Source organism: Podarcis raffonei, chromosome 15 (assembly GCF_027172205.1).
Source record: "Podarcis raffonei isolate rPodRaf1 chromosome 15, rPodRaf1.pri, whole genome shotgun sequence".
Taxonomy (NCBI): Eukaryota; Metazoa; Chordata; class Lepidosauria; order Squamata; family Lacertidae; genus Podarcis; species Podarcis raffonei.
The window spans coordinates 8,088,996-8,109,827 of NC_070616.1; the positions used below are offsets into that span (position 1 = coordinate 8,088,996).

Sequence of the window (20,832 nt, forward strand, 5' to 3'; positions counted from 1 at the left end):
TAGTGGGCGTAGAGAAGATTCTCAATAGGAAGCACCTTTAAAATTTCACAGCCTTCTCCCCCTAATCGCATAACGATATAATTGTGTAATGCAGTGGAATTAGAAGGATGTGCGACACAGTGTCAGGGAATGCAGCCACCAGGGTGAAGAGACATGCCGGATAGGACCCGGTTGCATTAAAAACTGAAGTCACAGGGGCCGGGAAATTTTTTCCACGCTAAAAATAGCCAAAGGGCATACGAGCTGCCTTATAAGCCCACACAGAAGCTGGAGATTCCAGAAGAGATAAAGCTAACTTGGTACACTAGCTTTTGTTATGTTTTTTGGGGGAAACGGACTTCCTATTTCTCAGGTGAATCCATATTTTGGAACAAGGTAGCTACAAATAACTTGCAAGGTCAGAGAACAGAACCAGTCTTTCTCTAGGGTTTCTACTTGGGCAGCTGGAGAATCACCTGCATTCAATCAAACCAGCACGAAGCACAGCTAACTTCAGCCGCTTTGACAACATTAAGAGGAGAAGCAAAAGGGAGGAAAGGGAGAAATTAGTTGGGCTCCGCTTCTGAAGTGGGGATTGTGTTACAAATGGAGCCCTTGCCCTCAAAAGTTCAGAGGCACGGATTTTACTTCTATTTAAATGTTTACGAACCACGTATTTTCATTAAAAAATTATCACAAGGAGGCACGCGAAACAGGAACTCAAATCCAGAATTACAACTGCTCAGCAAAATGGCAACTAAAACAAAATAACACCTTTAATAATAATAATAATTTATTATTTGTACCCCGCCCATCTGGCTGGGTTTCCCCAGCCACTCTGGGCGGCGTCCACAAAGACCAAAAATACACTAAAATGTCACACATTAAAAACTTCCCTGACCACCTTTTGAGCTCCTCTCACATAAAATAGGTCTTAGCACATATTAGTAGATGGCTGGAGGGGGGGGAGAGACAAATTGTGGCAGAAAAACATGGTTTCCAGGTGGGAGAGTCACTATTAGGGGTGAAGCAGGTGAGAGAAAGGCTCACCTGCTGCCCAGGATATTAGGATGCTGCCACTGCACCCATGGCACAGGGTTGTAAAATGGAGGAAAGCTAGAGAATTATTTGGGTTTTTTAAATTTAAAAAAACCAAACGCTTGCCACTGAACTTGTGCCCTACTACTGACTGTGTGAGCCGCAGGCCGTGCCCAACAACAGCATTATTTGGGGACTAAACCGAGAGTCAGGTGTACTTTGCCCCGAATTATACAAATAAAAGCACTCTGGCATTAAAGCAAACAAGGAGAAGCACCCAAGACAGCAATGGAGGACAGCAAACACGGCAGCCGAGGCTGCGGTAAACCCGTTTGCCTTTAAAAGGGTACCACGAGACTGTTGCATTTACTGCAATTTAAACAGAAACCTCCACAGAAATTGGGCTGGTAGAAAAAAAAAGTTCAACATGCTCATCCTTCTACACCTTGGAAAGTAAAGGCAATGGTATCTCTTAAATCAGTCAGCAGAAGATCTCAGTGTGTAGACAATACTGGGCTTGATGCGCCAATGGTATGACTCGGTAGAGGAGGTGGAGAGCCACCGGTGGATTTATTAGCCACAGCGGTGAGATAGAACTTCCATATTCACACCAAGGACATTTCTGATTGTCACCTGCTGGAAAGCCGTGTTCAGGAGAGGGCTGCCATATTCATGCCCTGCCTGCAGGTTGTCTAGAGACAATTGGCTGGTCACTGTGGCAAGTCAACTGCTGGACTAGGTGGACCTGATCCAGCAGGGCTCTCATGTTGTTCACGTGCTAGAATTATAGAATGGTCAAGTTGGAAGGGACCCCGAAGGTCTTCGACTCAAACCCTCTGCAATGTGGGAATCTCAACTATAGCATCCATGACATATGGTCATCCAAGCTCTGCTTAAAAACCTCCAAGGAAGGAGAGTCCACAACCTCCAGAGGGAGACCGTTCCACTGCTGAACAGCCCTTACTGTCAAAGTTCTTCCCGATTATTAGTCTGAATCTCCTTGTAATCTGAAGTCATTGGTTCGAGTCCTACCCTCCAGAGGAGGAGAAAACAAGCTTGTTCCCTCTTCCATGTGACAGCCCTTGAGATATTTGAAGATGGCTACCATATCTCCATCTTCAAATATCTCAAGAACCCAGAGTTTGGGAAAGATTGTTATATCAGTGGAAGACTTGGGGTGATTAGCAGAGGCAACCAGAACAAGGAAGTTTAGATTTTTCGGTGATCCTATCTGCGCTCACAAGACTGTGAGAGGAGGCACACACAAAGCAAACAAATCAAGTGCCAACTTTATTCCGGAAACAACGGAAGACATTTCTGTTCTGACAAGCTTTCTCGGGTGGATAAAGGGGGCTTTGCCACGAGCATCTACGGTACTTGTTAGGGTTTCAGTCTTGCTTAAAATATATCTGGTTTTGTAATTTTAACTATTTCAATAATCTTAGGTGTAAATCGCCTTGAGAAGGTTGCTTAGAAGGCAATAAAAAAAAAGGATGGTGATGACAATTTAACACTTTTATTTTCACTAGAGATGAAGCCCAAAAGTGTTTCTGGCAAGGCATGAGCCTCTGTTGATCTGGGACCAGCCATCTGAACACAGAACACAATGCAGGGTTCCCTGAGCTGTCGACAGCTTTGATGAAGTTGAAGTGAGTCAGAGCATTTTATTTTTTTTAAGGCAGCTTTCTTCACCAATCCAGAAGGACAAGCTCAAGACAACTGATTTAAGTCCTTAATGCATCTCGAGCAGCTAAATGAACCATGAAACCCCAATGCTCACAATTGACTTCATTCATGTATTTGAAAGAAACTAGAGCTAGGGGATGGGTGGAAAAATTAGGAGACGTTGAAATTAACAGACTATGCAGAACTAGATAAATTAACAGGGAAAGTCCAAAACCAACGAGATCACAAGTTCACCGAGGACTGGAGTAAATTTGTGGATTATATGAAAAGCATATGTGATGAACAAATAACGTTTGTGGGTTTACAGGAAGCTTTGTGAAGAAATATGTATAGAAACATTGTAAAAAAGGGAAGAGGGGGAGTAGGTAGATTTTAAGATAAAAGACAATGACAAATTTTGAACTTGCAGTATAAAGATGAGAACACGGAGGATTCACGGATGAACTGATGGAAGTCAAAAATATGTATTTGTGATTGTATTGAAAATGTATGACTAAAAATTCTTTTTTATTGGAAATTAATAAAAAATAATTCAAAAAAAAGAAAAAGAAAAATTAGAAGACGTACATAATAAGGACCCAGCTGGCTCAGACCAAAGTTCCATCTGATAATGGAGAACTTGTGGCTGTGTTCAGATGCTGCTGGGCTAACAACTTCAACCATGAGCTGCAAAGTTGAATAAGCTGTATCAAAGGGAGATGGAGCTTCAGAACCCAGCAACAGTCTACCACGCCTCCACCTCAAGCTTCTCCATCTGGGGCATAAAATAAGCGTAGATGTCTGGTTGACCTTTCCCCTGCAGCCCTGCTTAGGAAGTCACCACCACTCACCATCCTCATGGTCTCAGTTGTTTTTGGTACACACTGCCAGATTTGTCTCAAAATACATCCCACGCTACACCGGAAATAGGCAAGGCTACAGCAACCAAGCCAAGCCCTTGCCATGACTTAGAAGAATCCTTCCCACAACGCCAAGGATTTCATAGGAAGACTGTGAGCACCCAGTCGCCAAAGGTGAGTAAGAAAACTGCACCAGGCAACTAAGCAAAGCTGTCTAAAGACAGAAGGAATAGACTCTTAATACTGCTTTTCCATGAAACTGCGCCCCAACAAACCTTACAGCAAGACAAACATGGAAACAAAGAATATAAAAAAACTTACTGAAAATATAAGAGCGCTACAGAAAGCCAAACGCAATCACTACCAGAAGACTAGTAAAAACGTAAGAGCGTGAGCACATCAAAAGCCTTGGGCAATGTGTGGGAAGGGATCTGGCTCAGTGGAGGAGCCTCTGCTTTGCATGCAAAAGGTCTTAGGTTCAATCACAGGCATCTTCAGGTAGGGCTGGGAACAGCCCCTTGCCTGAAATCCTGGAAAGCTGCTGCCAGTCAGTGTCAACAACAGATGGACCAAGGACTCAGTAGAAGGCAGCTTCCTGTGTTCCCATCACTTATCTGTCCAGTTGGTTCCTGAGACCGCTCACTTCTTATAGCCACCCCACCAAAGCTGCTCACCAAGCCCAACATACCCATTGCTTTTTATAAGCAAGTAAAAAAATAAATCACATTCTTGCTGGTGGGGCAAGTGGGGAGAGGCACTCCAGACGGCAGACAGTTCTCTGTCCTTGCACAAATGGAGCAAGGGCAAATTCAAGCTGGCCATGTGGCATCTGACAAGACAAAAATGGCAATTTGCAAAAATTCTAGAAATATTTGCTAGTCTAGGCACAGTCAATGATTTACATGCCCTTCCTGTGCATTAGGGGGAGAGGAGCCAAGCAGAGGATCGTGTTTTCACTTGTCCAGAAGGAAGTCTCCCTACGGGAAATGGGATAATAAGATTCCAGGTGGGCAGGGCCTTGCACAGCCAGGCAGAGGCCCAGGCCAGGTAAATGTGGCCCCCCCTTTTTACCCTGGGGATAACTTTTCTCTCGCGCTGCCAGCCATGGCCCCAGGGAATCTGCCCACCACCGCCACCTTGGCGCCTCTGCGTTCACCCCACTACATCCCCTGCAATTGTGAATATGCTGACCGAGGCCCCCTTTGGAATCAGAGGCCCGGGCCAAGTGGCCCATATGCCGCCGCCCCGTCTGGGCCTGCAGATGGGTATCAGCCATGTTCGGTCTCTTTTTGGGCAAAGCATTGCAACAAGGAGTGGGGGGAACCTTGTGGCCTTCTAGATGTTGCTGAACTCCCATCGGCCCCTGTCAACATGGCCAACAGTCAAGGCTGGTGCAAGATGGGAGTCCTGCAACAGGTCCCCCATTTCAAAAAAACATATCAAGAGCCCTGCTGGATCAAAGATCCATCCAGTCCACTCTTCTCAAAGTGGCCCAACCATATGCTCCAAAGGGAAGCCCACAACCAGGATCCGAGTGCAACAGCACACACCCCACTTGTGACTGTGAGCAACTGGTACCCAGAGGATTGCGCCAGTGTACTATCTTCTGCTTCCAACAGTGGAGTAGCACACAGCGAGTGCATCAGTGCAATCCTCCATACATTTGCCTAACCCCCCTTTGAAGCCATCCGTTGGTCTCCATCACTACATCCCATGGGAGCAAATTCTGAAAATTCCAGTTTTAGAAACTCAGATATACAAGCTGGGAGCCAAATGGCTCCTTAAACCAAGGCTGCAGTTGCCCAAAAAGGAACGCCATTTTGGGGCAAGATGGCTCAAAAGTCTTATTATTCAAATGACGGACTGACTGTGATAGATTTTCAGCTAAACATCTGGCTAGTTCAAGATGACAACCTTGAGCTGCGTTAAGAACATTGAGAAATTAAAGAAGAAAGGTCACTTTATCCAGGGACAGTCTGCATGTATGTTTTTTCTTATACTATTTTTCTTAAAAGTGACACAGACCACTCATAATGTAAGAATATTCTTCACAACTGTGAGGTGGGGGCAAGTGAAGACAAGTGACAACAATGAACTAAAAGGTTGTTCGCTGCTCCTGCACAAAAAAAGCAGTTTGGTTCCTGAAATTCATTCTGATTGTGCAGATAAAAGGGGACATATAGAATTCTACAGGAGAGGGTATTAGTGTGTGGAAAACAGTCAAGATCCATTGATTCCCAGGCATGCACCTCCAGAGGTGGAGGTGTCAGGCACCATCCTGTGACCCAGGCATCTTCACCTGGTCACAAATGGCCAAGAGCCAAGTGCAAAATGCGCCAACCACACACGGTGCTAAGAAGTACTTCCTTTTACCTGTCCTGAATCTCCCAATAGGTGGGACATACTTTGTGGCAGAGTTCTTCACAGTGGTCATGCCATCTTCCCTTTTACATCCTAGGATTCAGACCATCATGGAAAACAGGAACCCCGCTGTGCTGGGACCCACAAAGCCCACGTAAGTTAGCACTCGCACAGAGTTGACATAAAACAGATGCCGCATAAGGAGTTTGTTGCATTTGAGGAACAGACTACCCCTAGGGATGTGGACTTCCTGGGAAATTTAGAATTGGGAAGTTTTTTTGCCGACTCTTAAGAATGAACCAAGATCCAACTTATATTTCGTAAGCAAAACTAACAGCAGACTTACGGCATTTCACACTTGGTGCTATCTGAATCTCAAAATGTTTTGCCAATTAGCCAGAGGTAGATGAATCAACGGATTCCATTAGGAAGCCTTCCATGCAGAGTGCACTTAAACCTCAGTCCTACACATGCTTATCTGGGAATAATTGGCACATAAATAAGCCGCAGTGTCTTCAAAATAAACAGCCACAGGATTGCGCTGTCAGTGAGGTCTAAATGTTATATTCCGATTCAAGTTCCTTTTATTGGAGGACTTGTAAATATTTTAAGACATGGCAACTCAATGCTACCCACTTGTCTTAATATAGAGCTTAAGGGGGGGAAATGGAAAGCAACGTAGACCATTTTGGCAGGCCTAATTTTAGCAAGCCTGAGGCACTGGAGAAGCGGGTTCTTCCTAGAGGGGAAAAAATGGTAAAAACACTTTCCTGTCAAATTTGGCTATGGCTATTTTCCATTCTAATTGCCCAGTTTGATTAGTACTGCACTTGTTTTGTTTCGCCACTAATTTTCTAAAAGCCTGCATTTCTAAAATTAGAGAATGGAAGAGAGAATCAGAAGTATTGCAACAGGGGCAACGAATCTGGATCATTTGTTTAGAAAACGTGTTCCACCACACATCACAGACTGTCTCGTACCCAATGACTCCTGTTTAGCTTTAAGGCAGCCAACAAAAGATCACCTCTACCACCACCCTCTGTTTGTTTGTGCTGATAAGTATGCAAGCTTGTGAGCAGCACAGAACACCTGCCAAGACAACGGACTGGCACTTTCTTCACTAACACAAGGTTAATAAATAACTATTTCTTCAGTAGTTCCAGGTAGATAACCCTTTGATCAACCTGTTTAGAAATTCAAATGCAGGAAAGGCATAAACCCATCAGGCTGAAAAGTGTTGAAATGTGTTTAATTCCCCTCCTGCCAATATCAGTATCACTTCATACCCCATGCATTCTTCAAGGATGGATGGTTCTAAAGGTGTGAAGGCTTGGTGGGGAAGGGAATAGGAAAATTGGGAGGGGAAAACCAACTTGCCCCCTCTATTTTTTGGAAACAAGAAAGGAAAATAAACTGGGAAGACTGAACACATTGGAATAGCACCTGGCTGCAGGCACAAGATCCCGGGTTCAATCCCCTTCACTCTCCAATTAAAAAGATCAGCTGCCTTCAGTCAAGAGTGGCAGACAATCAGAGTGGGCAGCCCTGGTCTATAAAACCAAATTGTCTCACTTCCTAGGCTCTATATAATAGGTGCTCCTACTAGGATAATACAGTTTTTGCAGCCGGGGGGGGGAGTGGGGTGATAAACAGAAATTTTAATTTATGATTTCGTTTTGTATGCCACTTCTCCCCACATCAGTGCTTCCAATGTGGCTCATTTTGGAAACTGGTTCGTCTTTCTGTTTTCTATAGGCCGCCTCTCAAGATGTCTTCACCAAACCTGGCACAGGGGTTCCTGAACCAGGGGCAGCAGTCGTTGTCTATGTTTGGATACCAGCTGCCAATTTGAATCCAGATGGCAAACCCAACTGTGACTTTGATGTGACTTCCCCTAATTTTTGGCATGGCAGGTCCAAACTCACTAATTGCACTATCCCTTTTTAAATAATTATTTGTTGTTGTTGTTTCTACAAATTACTGGGCAGCGACAGGCATTCCCCAATAGTAAACTTGTGAACTACATTTGGAGCACATTATTTCTCCCAAAGCATCCTGGGAACTGCACTTTTTTTCCAGGGCTGCTGGAAATTGTAGTCCTGTGAGAGGGAAATTACAGTTCATGGGATTGCTTCTTTGTGGGAGATAATATGATTCAAATGCGCTTTAAAATTATATTGCATATGCAGCCAAAATGCTGATTCATGTCAAAACAGAATGGGTTTTACTCAAGAGTAGAACCACTGAAAATAATGAACATGTTAGGTCTATTAATTTCAATGGATCTACTCCAAGTAAAACTTAATTCAATACTGCCACACGTAACAATCCAAATAAATAATTCATTTTGATAACCTAGAGCATGCGCCAGTGAGAAAATGACACAATTTCACTGGAGTGCAGAGAGAAAGGAAGAGAAAAATTATATATAGAAGCCACAAAAAGTAAATTTTACCAACACTCCCTTTGAGCAAGCTTCTAGGCCTCATTGTTTTTTTTTAAAAAAAAAACATTTACAAGCCTGAGGACGTCCTGGGGGAAACTTCAGGTGGCAGAGATAAGACCCCAGCAAGTCAGGTAGGGTAGATATAATGTTTATGGCACCCAGGGCCTTTTGTGTCACACCCTCAAACTTATTGCAAACACACCCTTGAGTCAGAGACTGGGGTTCCACACCCCACAAAAGCTCCTTGTTATCAACCAGCAGAAGGCGTCAAGTGAGAGATCTACGAGAAGTCTGCCCATTTACTGCACTGCAGAGAATCCAGATTCGCTGCTCACTCAATTAACTTAGTACAGGATTTATCTTTCAAAAACAACACAAAAATTTAAACGCAACGTTACGCACGTAACAACTCAGCCAAGGACTTAGTTCAAACACAGACAGCAAAGTAAAAACTTTCCCCTCTTCCTACGGAGAGCAAGCGCATCATTAAAGCAATTCCAGACCAGGCAGAGCTGCTCTATCAGACACACCCCTCTCAGCTTTGAAGTTCTTTCACTCCGGGTTTTTTTATGTTTATGAGGAGGGAGGGGCACGCTTTCCCTTTGCTACCACTAGTCAAGTTGCAGATTTGCAAGGGGGGAGGGGGGAGAGAGAGTCAAGGCAACAAAAATCACCTAAAGGGGAACTCTTATGGGATCAATTTATTTTGGATGCAAGACTCTACAGGCTTCTGAGCTACACAGAACCTATCCCTGGGGCAGTTAGAAGTCTTGGCTTCTGGGTGAACCAAGGTCACTGAATGCAAAGTGTTGAGAGAGAGAGAGAGATCACGAACTAATCAAGTGTGATGGGCAACAGGTGCTGTTACAGGTTCCTCTGAGCCAATAGAAGGCCTAAACTTCACAGCTTTGATTAGTCCGGCTGCTCTGACATCACATAGGGCTGCCGCAAGACTTGAGCCACAGCCAACTGCTTTGGGGCAGCAGGGATTCTGACTTCAGAGGCTCGGGAACAATTGAGGGCTTCAGAGGATGGTTTAACAATCAATGCCTCCTTCCAGGGAACTCTGGGAATTGTAGCTCTGTGAAGGGAACAGGGCTCTCCCTAGAAACCCTCAGCACCCTTCACAAACTACAGTTCCCAGATTCACTAAGGGAAGCCATGGCCGCAGCCCAATATTGCGTTAAAGGAATACTGCAGGTTGGGTCCCAGAGCACTTAAGCTGCCTGCCCTGCAACCAAATGGCTATATTTTGTCCTCAGTGCCTTTTATTTGGCTAATTCCCATTCTATGGTCTTTTAAATGTGTCAGTGGGAAGGCGGTTATTGGTTTGTTTTCATTTATTATGCATTTTACGTCTTCATTTTGTACTTTTATGTTGCAATCTTCGGGTGAAGGGTGGTATAACAATTTAATAAAGAACAATCTTTAAAATGGGAACAATGAGCGTTTAAGGCAGAGAGGGATGCAGACATTAAAAGCAACAATATAGCTCAGTCAGTAGAGCAAAAGACTCTTGGTCTTAAGGTTGCAGGTTTGAGCCCCACGTTGAGCAGAAAGATTCCTGCATTGCAGGAGGTTGGACTAGATGACCCTGGGAGGTCTCTTCCAACTCTGATTTTATGATTCTGTTCAGCAAGCTGCAATTATTGTCTGCATCACGAAAAAAAGAGAAGAAAAATCCTTGCAGGGCTCTCCCACCTATGGACTTTGAAGCAGAGCATAACCCTAACCCTAACCCTCTCCAGGTGGGGAATTGACCAAACGCTTTGTATCACCAAACACCTTGTGAGCTGAAAGCACAGGAGGCGACTTCAGTTTTAGTGTCTGAGGTCTGCACTAGTCCAAGGGTTAGGACAGGAATGTGGAGAACAAGCCATGATACCCACCAACTGGCCTTTGGGCAACTCCCTACGGCTGCATGCACACCACAGATTTAAAGCACATGACTCGCCCCCTCAAAGAACTGGGTGCTGGGAACTGTAGCTTTGTGAGAGGTGGTACTACAGTTCCCAGCACCCTTAACAAACTACGGTTCCCAGAATCATTTGGTGTGAGGGTAAGTCACGGGCTTTAAATGTACGCACCCAGCCTCTTTCTCAGTGTATTGGAAAGACAAATGGGGAGGGCGGGAGCCATGTGCCCCATTTCAAGTGTCAAGGAGAAAGGGCAGGACAATAGTCTTTAAAAAAATGTAATTCCTGTGTGCCAGTTATGACCTCTCAGGTGAGACGCGCTTTAATCAAAGGCCACCTCTGCTTTCTCTGTGTGTTGCTATAGTCACACAACACTGAGGAAGTGTACCTTCTTTAAGTACGCACCAAGTCAACACTGGAATCATTGCCTGTCAAGTGTGGAACTCCTTCCCAGTGCTGACTTGCCAAAATACAAAATCGTCCAGCCATTATCGAAGAATTGGGGGGGGGGGGACCTGCTTCCCTCCAGTTGTTGATGGACTCCAGCTTCTATCAACCCCAGCCAGCAAGGTATGATGGAAGTTGGAGTCTAGTATAGGTTTCCTACTCCTGGTCTACGAACTGTGCAGTATTTTTATATTTAGCTTTCTTTTGGTAGGGTTTCTAATTTCAGCAGCTGGATTAAAAAAAAAAAACAAAAACATGCTTTGTTTTTTAAAAATGACTTCCTCCTAGCAAGTATTGAGGGGCAGCACAAGGCCTTTTCAGTGGTGGCTCCCCACTTACGAGATGCTGTCTTAGGTGAGGCACCCCTGGTGCCATCATTACCCATTTTTTAGGTTTAGGCACCAGGCAAAAATATTTCTTTTCACCCAGGTTTCTGGCCCTTAACTTGGGAGAATTTTTAGGTATCTGTGGCCTCTGGAGTGGGATGTGTTACGACTTGCCTTTTTCTAAGTGTATGGATGCGTTTTTAGGTTTGTTCTGGGTTTTTTTATACTCAGTTTTAATGTTTGGATCACTATAAGTCGCTTTGGGTAATGAATAAACAGCAAAGCAGGCCAAAGACAACACAGCCTGTTAAGACACCACTGCCTCAGGGAATGGTATCTGAGCAGCATTTAAGGCTGCAACGCTTAAGGCAGCATTGGGCAACTTTTAAGACAGTCTAGGAATCTGCTAAAGGACAAATCCCTAAAACCTGCCGAAATGCATTCATATTTCATTACCCAGAACACTCAGCATGTGCTACAGCACTAATGTAGCCCCCCATAATAGGGCTGAAAGTTATTCCTCCCTGTCTCCTAATACTAGAACCCTCTAGGGGCCACCCGGTAAGAGATTTGGGATGGACAATGAGGAAGCACTTTTTCACAGCACAGTGAAACTGCAGAACCTCTTCCCACAAGATGCAGGCGCAGCCACCAACTCAGATGGCACCAAATGGGGATTAAAGGTATTCACAGAGGGTAACACTACTGGGGGATAGCAGGATGGCTATCGATTTATACAGCAGGTGTGGGGAACCTGTGGCCCTCCAGATTTTGCTGAACTACGACTCCCACCACCCCTGGCCATTGGCCATGCTTGCTGGCGCTGACAGGAGTTACAGTTCAGCAACAACCAAGAGGGGGGGAAATTTCTCCAACTCCTATTGAGCATACATCTGAATGCCAGGTTATGGGACCAATACTGAAAGACCTCTGCCCTACATCTGGGAATGGCATTACTCAGTGACATTTCGTCACGCGACCCACAATTAGCCTACGGAACTCATTGCCACAGGAGTCCGCAATGCCCAGTTGCTTTGCAAACAATGGTTAGGCCATTTTGGGGGAAGGGAAAAGAGAGCCGTCCATGGCTGTACCTGCGCTCCTGTTCAAAGTGGACTGTTCCTACCCCTCCAAAGATCATCTACCGCCAACTACCCAATAGGGACAGATACTGATTAACTGCAATATTTCAACATGATCATCATGATTATTATTGTAGCTTTATACGCACTAGAAGTATTTGTATCCTGAAATGAGAGTTATAAATGACATTTTATTTTACTATAAACAAACAAACAAACAAACAAACAAATACAGTGGTACCTCTGGTTACGAACTTAATTTGTTCCGGAGCTCCATTCTTAAGCTGAGGTACCACTTTAGCTAATGGGGCCTCCCGCTACCGCCGTGCCACCAGCGCACGATTTCTGTTCTCATTCTGAGGTAAAGTTCTTAACCCGAGGTACTACTTCCAGGTGAGCGGAGTCCGTAACCTGAAGTATTTGTAACTTGAGGTGCTTGTAACCCAAGATACCACTGTACCAGACTATGTGCCCCCGCAGCAATAATATGATGGGGAGCAACAACAGTAAAAGCAGCAGCTCAGCTTATTATTATTAACTTATTATTATATTTATAACCCACCTTTTCTCCTATAAACTCAAAAGTGGTGCCGACCCTTCTCCCTCTTTCCATTTTATCCTCACAACAACGTAGGTTAGGCCGAGGAAGAGAGAAAGCAACTGTCCCCAGACTGCCCAGTGAGCTCCATGACAGAAAGCAAACCCTTGTCTCCCAGGTCCAAGTCCAGCACTCTAACCACTACACAACACTGCCTCTTGGGAGTTGCCGTCCCAGGACACACAATATTCCAGAATGACACCCTCTGCCTCCATCCAAACGGTGCCAGGATGCTTGCTTTCACTGTGACCACATGGCTAGCTCTACCACATATCAATGGCAGCCACTCGAAAATGATTTTTTTTAAGGCTTCCAGATAAAACAGCTGTTCCTTCAGGAATCCACCTAAGCGTTGGGGGACTGAGGTCTCTGCTTCAGCAGAAAAGCGAGGCTTTTGGGCTCCTTCCATTCCCCCCAAAAAACCCTCCAAGTTTGCTTAATCATTCCCCCGCTTGCAAGAGGAAGGCATCACCAGCAGCCAATGGGAGAAGACCGACTCCAGCGGAGGAGGGACTGGAGGAGGAAAGAGTGAGTGACATTTCTCAAGTTACCATTCAACACTAGCCCCCCTCCAGGGAGGGAGGGAGAGAGCAGTGCAGGGAGGGTGACCTCCAGCAGCCACTTACGCCAGGAAGCACCAGTAGGGCAATTCCTCTCAGAAGGCAAGCGAGCTCACTAGCCTGCTACATAGGCCTTGCTTGGGGATCCGGGCACCAGGAACTTGCTCCCCTCAGACAGGACGAAAGCAAACAAGGGAAGCTGGAGAACTTGTCCCATTGAAACTTCTTTTCCTTCTCCCGCCTCATCTGCCACACTCAGGAAGGTGATAGAGGGCACAGTCAAAGGGCAAAGGCCAGGGTCACCACTACAGAGAGATCAATAAATCCTAAAAGATGCCCTCGGGCACAAGGCACCCTCTTCTCAATTCTGCCGGTGTCATATTTGTGGATCACAATGCAAATTGAACTGCAGTCTAGTGGTTAGAGCAGTGTTTCCCAAACTTGGGTCTCCAGCTGTTTTTGGACTACAACTCCCATTGTCCTTAGCTAGCAGGACCAGTGGTCAGAGATGATGGGAATTGTAGTTCAAAAACAGCTAGAGACCCCGAGTTTGGGAAGCACTGACTTAACAGTGTCAGAGCAGAACCTGGGGGATCTGGGTTCAAATCTCCATTAAGCTCACTGGGTGATCCTGGGGGCCAGTCACTACCTCTCAGCCTAACCTGCCTCACAGGGTTGTGTGGGGATTAAATGAGGAGGGGGGAAACCATGTAGGCCACCTTGAGCTCCTTGAGGAAAGAGACGGAATGTAAATGCAATAAATTAAAAAGTACCAAAAAAGCACAGCAGTCTGATTGGTGATTCACCTGCTTAGGAAAAACGGAAAGCGGCCTTCTCCTGAGTCAGACCATTGGGCCCATATAGCTCAGTATAGTGTACACTGACTGGCAGCAGCACTCCAGGAATTCAGGAAGGGAGCTTCTCCTGCCTGTAGCTAGAGATGCCTTTGGGGTCTGAGCCAGAGACCTTCTGCACACAAAGCAGATGCTCCACCCACTGAGCCAGAGCCCCATCTCCCATTGGAGTAACATCAGGGCCATGAGCATGTAGTTGCGTTACACCAGAAATTTTCCACACACACAAAAGAAGTTTTTGTAATCAAATTATTTCCCAGTAATTGTCAAAGAGTTTGCCTGTGTATGTGTGTAAAAGCAAAGGCACATGAAGTAATTGAAAAGGCAGACACAAGGTGTGGCAATTACTCTAGAGGAATTATCACAGTCCACGTAGCCGAAACAAATGCCAAACACTCACAGAACACACCCAAGCCAGCTCTGTGTCTTGTATTTGGGGTGGAGGGGTAAAGGTCAGAGAGGACCTCACTGTTTCAGTAAGACACTCATATTACTCCTTGCAGCATAAGAGGGTTTGGTTGTTTTTTGGCAGGGGGTTGCTAATGAGTTTCACACCTGAACAAGTATCTTAACCTAACTCAACAGCCATCCAAACTCTCACCCATTGTGTGAAAGTCCTACAATGCAAACCTCTTGTTAGCAGCCAACAGCAGCCTCTTGCTTCACCAAACACCACCTGCCACTCAATAATGCTAGGTTTAACACAACATTTCCCTTACAAGCACAGAGCAACTCAACAACCCTGTGAGGTAGGCCTCGGCTACAGATATAGTGGAGAAAAAGGCAACTTGACAAAGCTACCCAGAAAAGTAGATTTTGCTCAGCATGCTGTTGTACCAGAACTTAACACAAGGGAAATATCCACACTGTATATTTAAACCACACGGTTTTACCCAAACAATCCCGGGAACTGCAGTTTGTTAGGAGTACTAGGAACTGTGAGGGGTGAAACTACAGTTCCCAGGATTCTTTGCAGGAAGCTTTGCAGGATGGTGTGCATGTTATCTACATGTCCATTGTGTGTGTGCACAAGAGTCTACATCTAATGTTTTCCCAGCATATGAGTTTAAAAGCAGCAACCAGAGCAAATCACACAGGCTCAGTCCAGTGGCATCTTCACGGGATGAGAAGAGAGGTGACACAGACCTGTGAGTCTTCAGGGAGGCCTAGCACCTGTTCCTCCAAGCCATGAACACTTTCCACAAGCCAAGGGCTCAGAGAAGCCACACCACCACCTGCAACAACGAGGGAGAATCTTACCAGAGGTCCCAGGTTTCCTACTTAAGGTGACATAGCTCCATAGTGCTTAGCTGTTCAAAATTCATAAGGGGGAATGGAAGACCCAGAGAGAAGAGGGGAGAATTAAGGAACAGCTTGTCTCCTTATCCCCCCCCCAAAGGTGGGGCAGAAATGCTAGTACAGAGACATGAAAAGGAAGATACACATTTCAGTGCCACACAGCAAAGAGAAGCTCCCAAGGGCAGGCTAATGACAGTGCACTGGGGCCAAGGAGGAGTGGCTCCACGTTCAACAAAATCACGGGTGCAAAACTTTTCTGAATTTTCGAAGGACACTATAAAACGCTTTCTTTTTGTTTAATGCACAAGGCAAAGTCGGCGCGAGCACAGCGGAAGAGCCGCGCTTTAACAAGGGTTAATCTCTAGCCTTGGCTCGAGCGAAGGGATCCCCTATGAAGCCGCCGCTTTACGAATCTAGGGTGGGTGGGAGAGTGCGTGTGGGGTGGAGAGCGGCCCATAACGAGGAAGGGCCGAACCACGTGCCACGGGCTGGGTGGGCGAAACGCCAACGCGGAGCAAGGCGAAGGAGGAGAGGTTAACGAGGCCTGCTCCTGGTGCTTCTCGGTGCAAAATGCCGCCGGCCGGCGGAGCTGAGCGCTCTCTCACCTGCTAACTGCCGCAGACCAGAAGACCCTTAAAGGGGCACAGCTGCAGGGGCGAGTCGGGAAGTTGTTGCGGGAGGGAGGGAGAGAAAACGGCAAAAAAGACCCAACAAATGCAATTTTAAAAATCTCTACTTGGGAAGGAGCAACCGTTCGTGTAATCCAGCGGAGGCCCCGAACTGCCGCTCTGTCCTCCCACAAAAAACAAAGCGTGTGTTTGATCATAAAGCAGCCCTCCCCCATGAGGACTGGCGCCTTAACCCTCCAGTTAAAGCCGCTACTCACGATCCGCCCGGTGATGCTCGCCCTCCTCCGTCTCCTCCTGGCCGTCCCACCCCCGGTGCCGGTGCCAAGCCCCCGTGCGCTGCCGCCGCGCCCGGCCCCTCCACCCGCCGCGGGCTCCTCGGTCGTCCCCCCACGTGCTGCCCGACCGGGCCTTTCGGAACGCTGAGACATTCGACCGATATACACAACGTTCCGCTCGCCCCGCCCACCGCTCGCTCAACGTCCCGCTCGCCCCGCCCCTCCCGCTTACCCCCTTCTCGGCCGCAGCTCGCGCGAGACGGCGAGGGGGAAGCCACGCCCCCTCCTTCCCCAGACTGGGCTCGTGAGTCAGAGGGCAAGAGAGAACGAGAACAGGGAGCGTGGGGAAGGGGCAAATTGTGCGCATGCGCAGCCGCAGCATGCTTTCTCTCTCTCTCTCTCTCTCCACCGCCCCCCCCCATGCAAGGAAATAAGAGGCGGGGTTAGTTCTGACAGGGTGTGTTTTGACCCTCGTTGAGGCTGTCAGTCGCTTAAAGAGACCTTGCAGAGTAGCGCTGTGTGCGCATTTACTCTGAAGGAAGTCCCACTTTCCCTAAAAGGCCTACCGCCTAAGTAAACGTGCATAGATCGCACCATCAGGCACTCTTGCTTGGGATCAAGCCCCGAAGACGGGCTTGCTTCTAAGTAACGATGCATGAGAATTTTGATGGAGTGATAGTCATCCATTAAACATGCAACCATTTGCATCAGTAGAATATAAAAGCTCAGAGTAGCAGTCCTTTCTGTGTTATTAGAGGATGCAAGAGGCATCGTGATGGAGATGGACATTTGTATTAATTATCGTTTTAAAATCAATCTGCCCAGTTAATTGGGCAGACATTTTTAAGGTTGTCAATTTATTAATGTTATTGATTGGTGAATGTTCCAGCACTGATAGAGATTGAAAATATATTTTTGTCAGCCTTGTACTTAATTATGATTACTGTATTCAAGGTTCTCTTAAAAGTATCCGTTGTCAGCTATGAAGTCACAGCTAGTCGTCTTTGCAGGGCTGTTGGAGGTTTTGGGGCAAAACACTGCCAGTCTATCCTATTTTACAGAGCGTTTGTGAGAGCTAATGCTGCAATCCTAGGCATACTCAGCTTGCAAATAACTCCCTTGAAATCTGGGGTTCATGTCCCAGTAAATGTGCTTGGGATCAGGCTGCAAAAATGCTAAATCAAGGCTTTAGGTGGGATGCAAATAAATAAGCTTCTTCCACAGAGTGTCTGTCCCTCTGGTTTCCAAATTCCCCCTGCCCCGAACCCTTTCCACCTGGTTTGCATGTTCGCCAAAGAATGCCCGTACACTCCAAAGGATTCTTAAGAATATTAGGGGGATCACGATCATGCAGAGCACCAGTCCCCAACTCTTTGTATATCGTATTGTTGTTTTATTGCTATGGCCGATGGCTGACGCAAATAAAGATTCATTCATTCATTCTTGTGGATTGCCCATTGCTGGGAAAGATTGCTCACCTGGCACTACCAATCTTCAAAAGCCCAGGGTGCATGGCTGCTGATTTCGTCATTTAAATGCTTTGAAGGGATGCACCAGGTTACCCCAAACCCACTGCTATAGCTGAATCGAAGCCAGAGTGTTGTTTCTAAGAGTGAGAAAAGAGAGCAAAAAGCAGGTCAGATGGATTATTTGTCTGAGAATGAAACTCCTGCTGTGCCCAGCTGTTGCCCTATGTGCCAGGGAAATATGCACACAAATTCAAGTTCCACCAACCCCACTCTTTTTATGAGGTGGGTTTGTTCAGCAGAAGCCACTAGGATCTGGGTTAGGGTAGGTTTCCTTTCAGCGCTTGAGCAGGACTTGTCAACTCACCCATATTTTTCGCTCTATAAGACGCACCAGACCACAAGATGCACCTAGTTTTTGGAGGAGGAAAACAAGAAACAAAATATTCTGAATCTCATAAGCCAGAACAGCAAGAGGGATCGCTGCGCAGTGAAAGCAGCAATTCCTCTTGCTGTTCTGGCTTCTGGGATAGCTGCGCAGCCTGTATTTGCTCCATAAGATGCACACACATTTCCCCTTACTTTTTAGGAGGGGAAAAGTGAGTCTTACAGAGCAAAAAATACGTTATTTCCTAATGAAATGGTTGGGTGTGGTAGTTGATGCTCCAACCAAGAGCTTATTCCAGGTGTGTGTAGGTGGGAGAGGATGGGAGAAGAGTCAGCTGCAGGGACTCAGTGGGAGAAATGCACTCTGCACATTCCCAGGGATACTCTCTCCATAGTGTGTGTGAGAGGAATAAGAACACAGGAAGCACTGCCTATCATCCACCTGGTTCAGTATTGTCTACTCTGACTGGCAGTGGCTCTCCAGGGTTTCAGACAGGGATTATTCTATCATCTGCTTCCTGGTTTTCTTAAACTAGAGATGCTAGGCATTGGATCTGGAACTTTCTGCATGCAAAGTCTGTGCTTTTTCACTGGGGTTGTATCCTTCCCCATTGTCCTTTGTCAGGGACCAGCTCCCGTTCACAGGGCCCGTGAAGCAGCAATGGAGAACCTGTGGTCCTCCAGACATTGTTGGACTGTATCAGTCCCAGGCAGCATCGTCAATCAGCAGTATTTCAGAAACCTATGGAGGGCCTCTGCTCTGCTCTGGAGAGTGGGTGCATAATCCCTAGGGTCAATGAATGTGCATGAAGATTAAGGCACCATGGAGCCTGCCAATGTGCACACTGCCGCTTCTGGGGCAAGCTTTGAACTACTGACATGGCTGGGCAATTATGTTCCTCCCTTAGTTTATCTTTAACCAAAAGAACACACACTTTCGTTGCATTTAAATCATCAGAAGATAGGCAATCATAGAGTAAATGAATTAGGCATACAAACTGGTCCCTCTACGGTCTCAGGAAGACATGAGGCTTTCTCCAATATGTACTGTCTGATTCTTTTAACTGGAGACACTAGGGAATGAATGTGGGATCTTCTTGCCTGCAAGGCATGCACCCCACCTCTGAGATATAGTCTCTCCTTATTTTAACCCTGTTGATTTTCCTTTGGTCTTAAATCAGGGATGAGGGATGTTGCAGGACTATAACTCCCCACATCCCTGAGTCCATGTTGGCGTCCAACAACCTCTGGAGGGCCGCAAATGTTCCCAACTAATCCTCTGCTTTTTTTACCCATATGCACGACTAAGGCTTTCCAATAGGCATTGGCTCTTCTCAGTGAGCAGGCAGAATGAGCAACAGAATATAACAAAGAAGAATTCTAAAAAGTATCAGGGAGACATGTGGGTGGGCCAACAAAGGGTGGAGATTTGGGTATGGTTGTTTTTCAGAGACACCAAAAGCTCTGCATTGTGTAGTGGCACTATTGAGATTACATGCAACCTGTCATGGTCTCTGGACAGAACAATCAAGTGGTTGGTTGGTTGACTAAATGTAGCTACCAAATTATGGCTCTATCTTACCTTGATCATCTAATACTGGTCATCTCTAGGCAACCTACAATATAATAATAAAAGGCATATAAAAATTCAACCATATGCAACACAATAAAGCATTCTATTCTTATGACCAAATCAGTAAAATATAAAATAATTAATAAAAACCACTCTCTTGACACGATCACCACACAGTGCATACAAGTTGATCGCACCCTTCGAAGCAGTAGTCAGTCAACTGGAATACAGGTGGAACCTCCCTTGGTAGAGCATGCTGGAGTAACTGGACATGAGAAAGGGTTAATTTCCTTCATGAGCATAAATCATCCCATGAATTAGCTAATCACAGGTGCAAGGTCATCCAAGACGGTTGCTATGGTAACAGCCCAGTACCCCAACTGTATCAGTGATTAATGCACGTCAGCAAAATAGTCTGTTAGTCTGCAGTCTGTCTGTTAGTCCAGTGTTGTGTCTTGAATTGCTGAATTTATTTAGAGCAGCAGAGATACTTTGTACTTGTGGGTATCTGTTTATATCTGGGTCTGCAAAAGCCTACAAGCTGTACATATCTACATCCATAATTGTTTTGTTGAGCCTTATCTTCTACAACAGTAAACTATCTTAACATTTGTCTACTTCTACATGGCAGCTGATACTGGGAGCAAATTCTACTGCGTGGGTATCTCACTTATGATTCCCACCAGAACATTCAATAGGAGGTTCCCTATAGGATTGTACCCAAAGCAACACAGGGCTTGATCTCCCATTTTGCATAATTGGTGATTTTGTGACTCTGACATCAGAAGAAAGCCTACTGTAAATTATTATTTTTTGGGGGGGGGGAGGAACTCTGACCTCTCTTAATAAGTCCACAAATTTGGAATTGGCTCAACCTGTCTCAGATCACTAAAAATGTGACCTAAACCATGGGTAGGCAAACTAAGGCCTGGGGGCTAGATCCAGCCCAATTGCCTTCTAAATCCGGCCTGCGAACAGTCTGGGAATCAGCGTGTTTTTACATGAGTAGAATGTGTGCTTTTATTTAAAATGCATCTCTGGGTTATTTGTGGGGCATAGGAATTATTTCAC

The 20,832-nt window shown here is 45.9% G+C and overlaps 1 protein-coding gene across 2 annotated transcripts in view; it reads right to left on the reverse strand.

Moving 5' to 3' along the window:
- The window catches only part of AKAP1 (A-kinase anchoring protein 1), a 40,353-nt gene extending 19,793 nt beyond the window's left edge, over nucleotides 1-20,560 (reverse strand). The window contains exons 1-2 of one of the 2 annotated variants that reach the window (XM_053366467.1): nucleotides 19,771-20,560; nucleotides 17,814-17,941 (exon numbers count right to left, since the gene is read on the reverse strand). The gene's annotated coding sequence lies outside the window, so the exon portion shown is untranslated. Of the gene's footprint in view, nucleotides 1-16,317; nucleotides 16,494-17,813; nucleotides 17,942-19,770 lie in introns of those variants that run through there. The other variant, XM_053366466.1, reaches the window with a different exon arrangement.
- Between the last annotated feature and the right edge of the window lie 272 nt (nucleotides 20,561-20,832).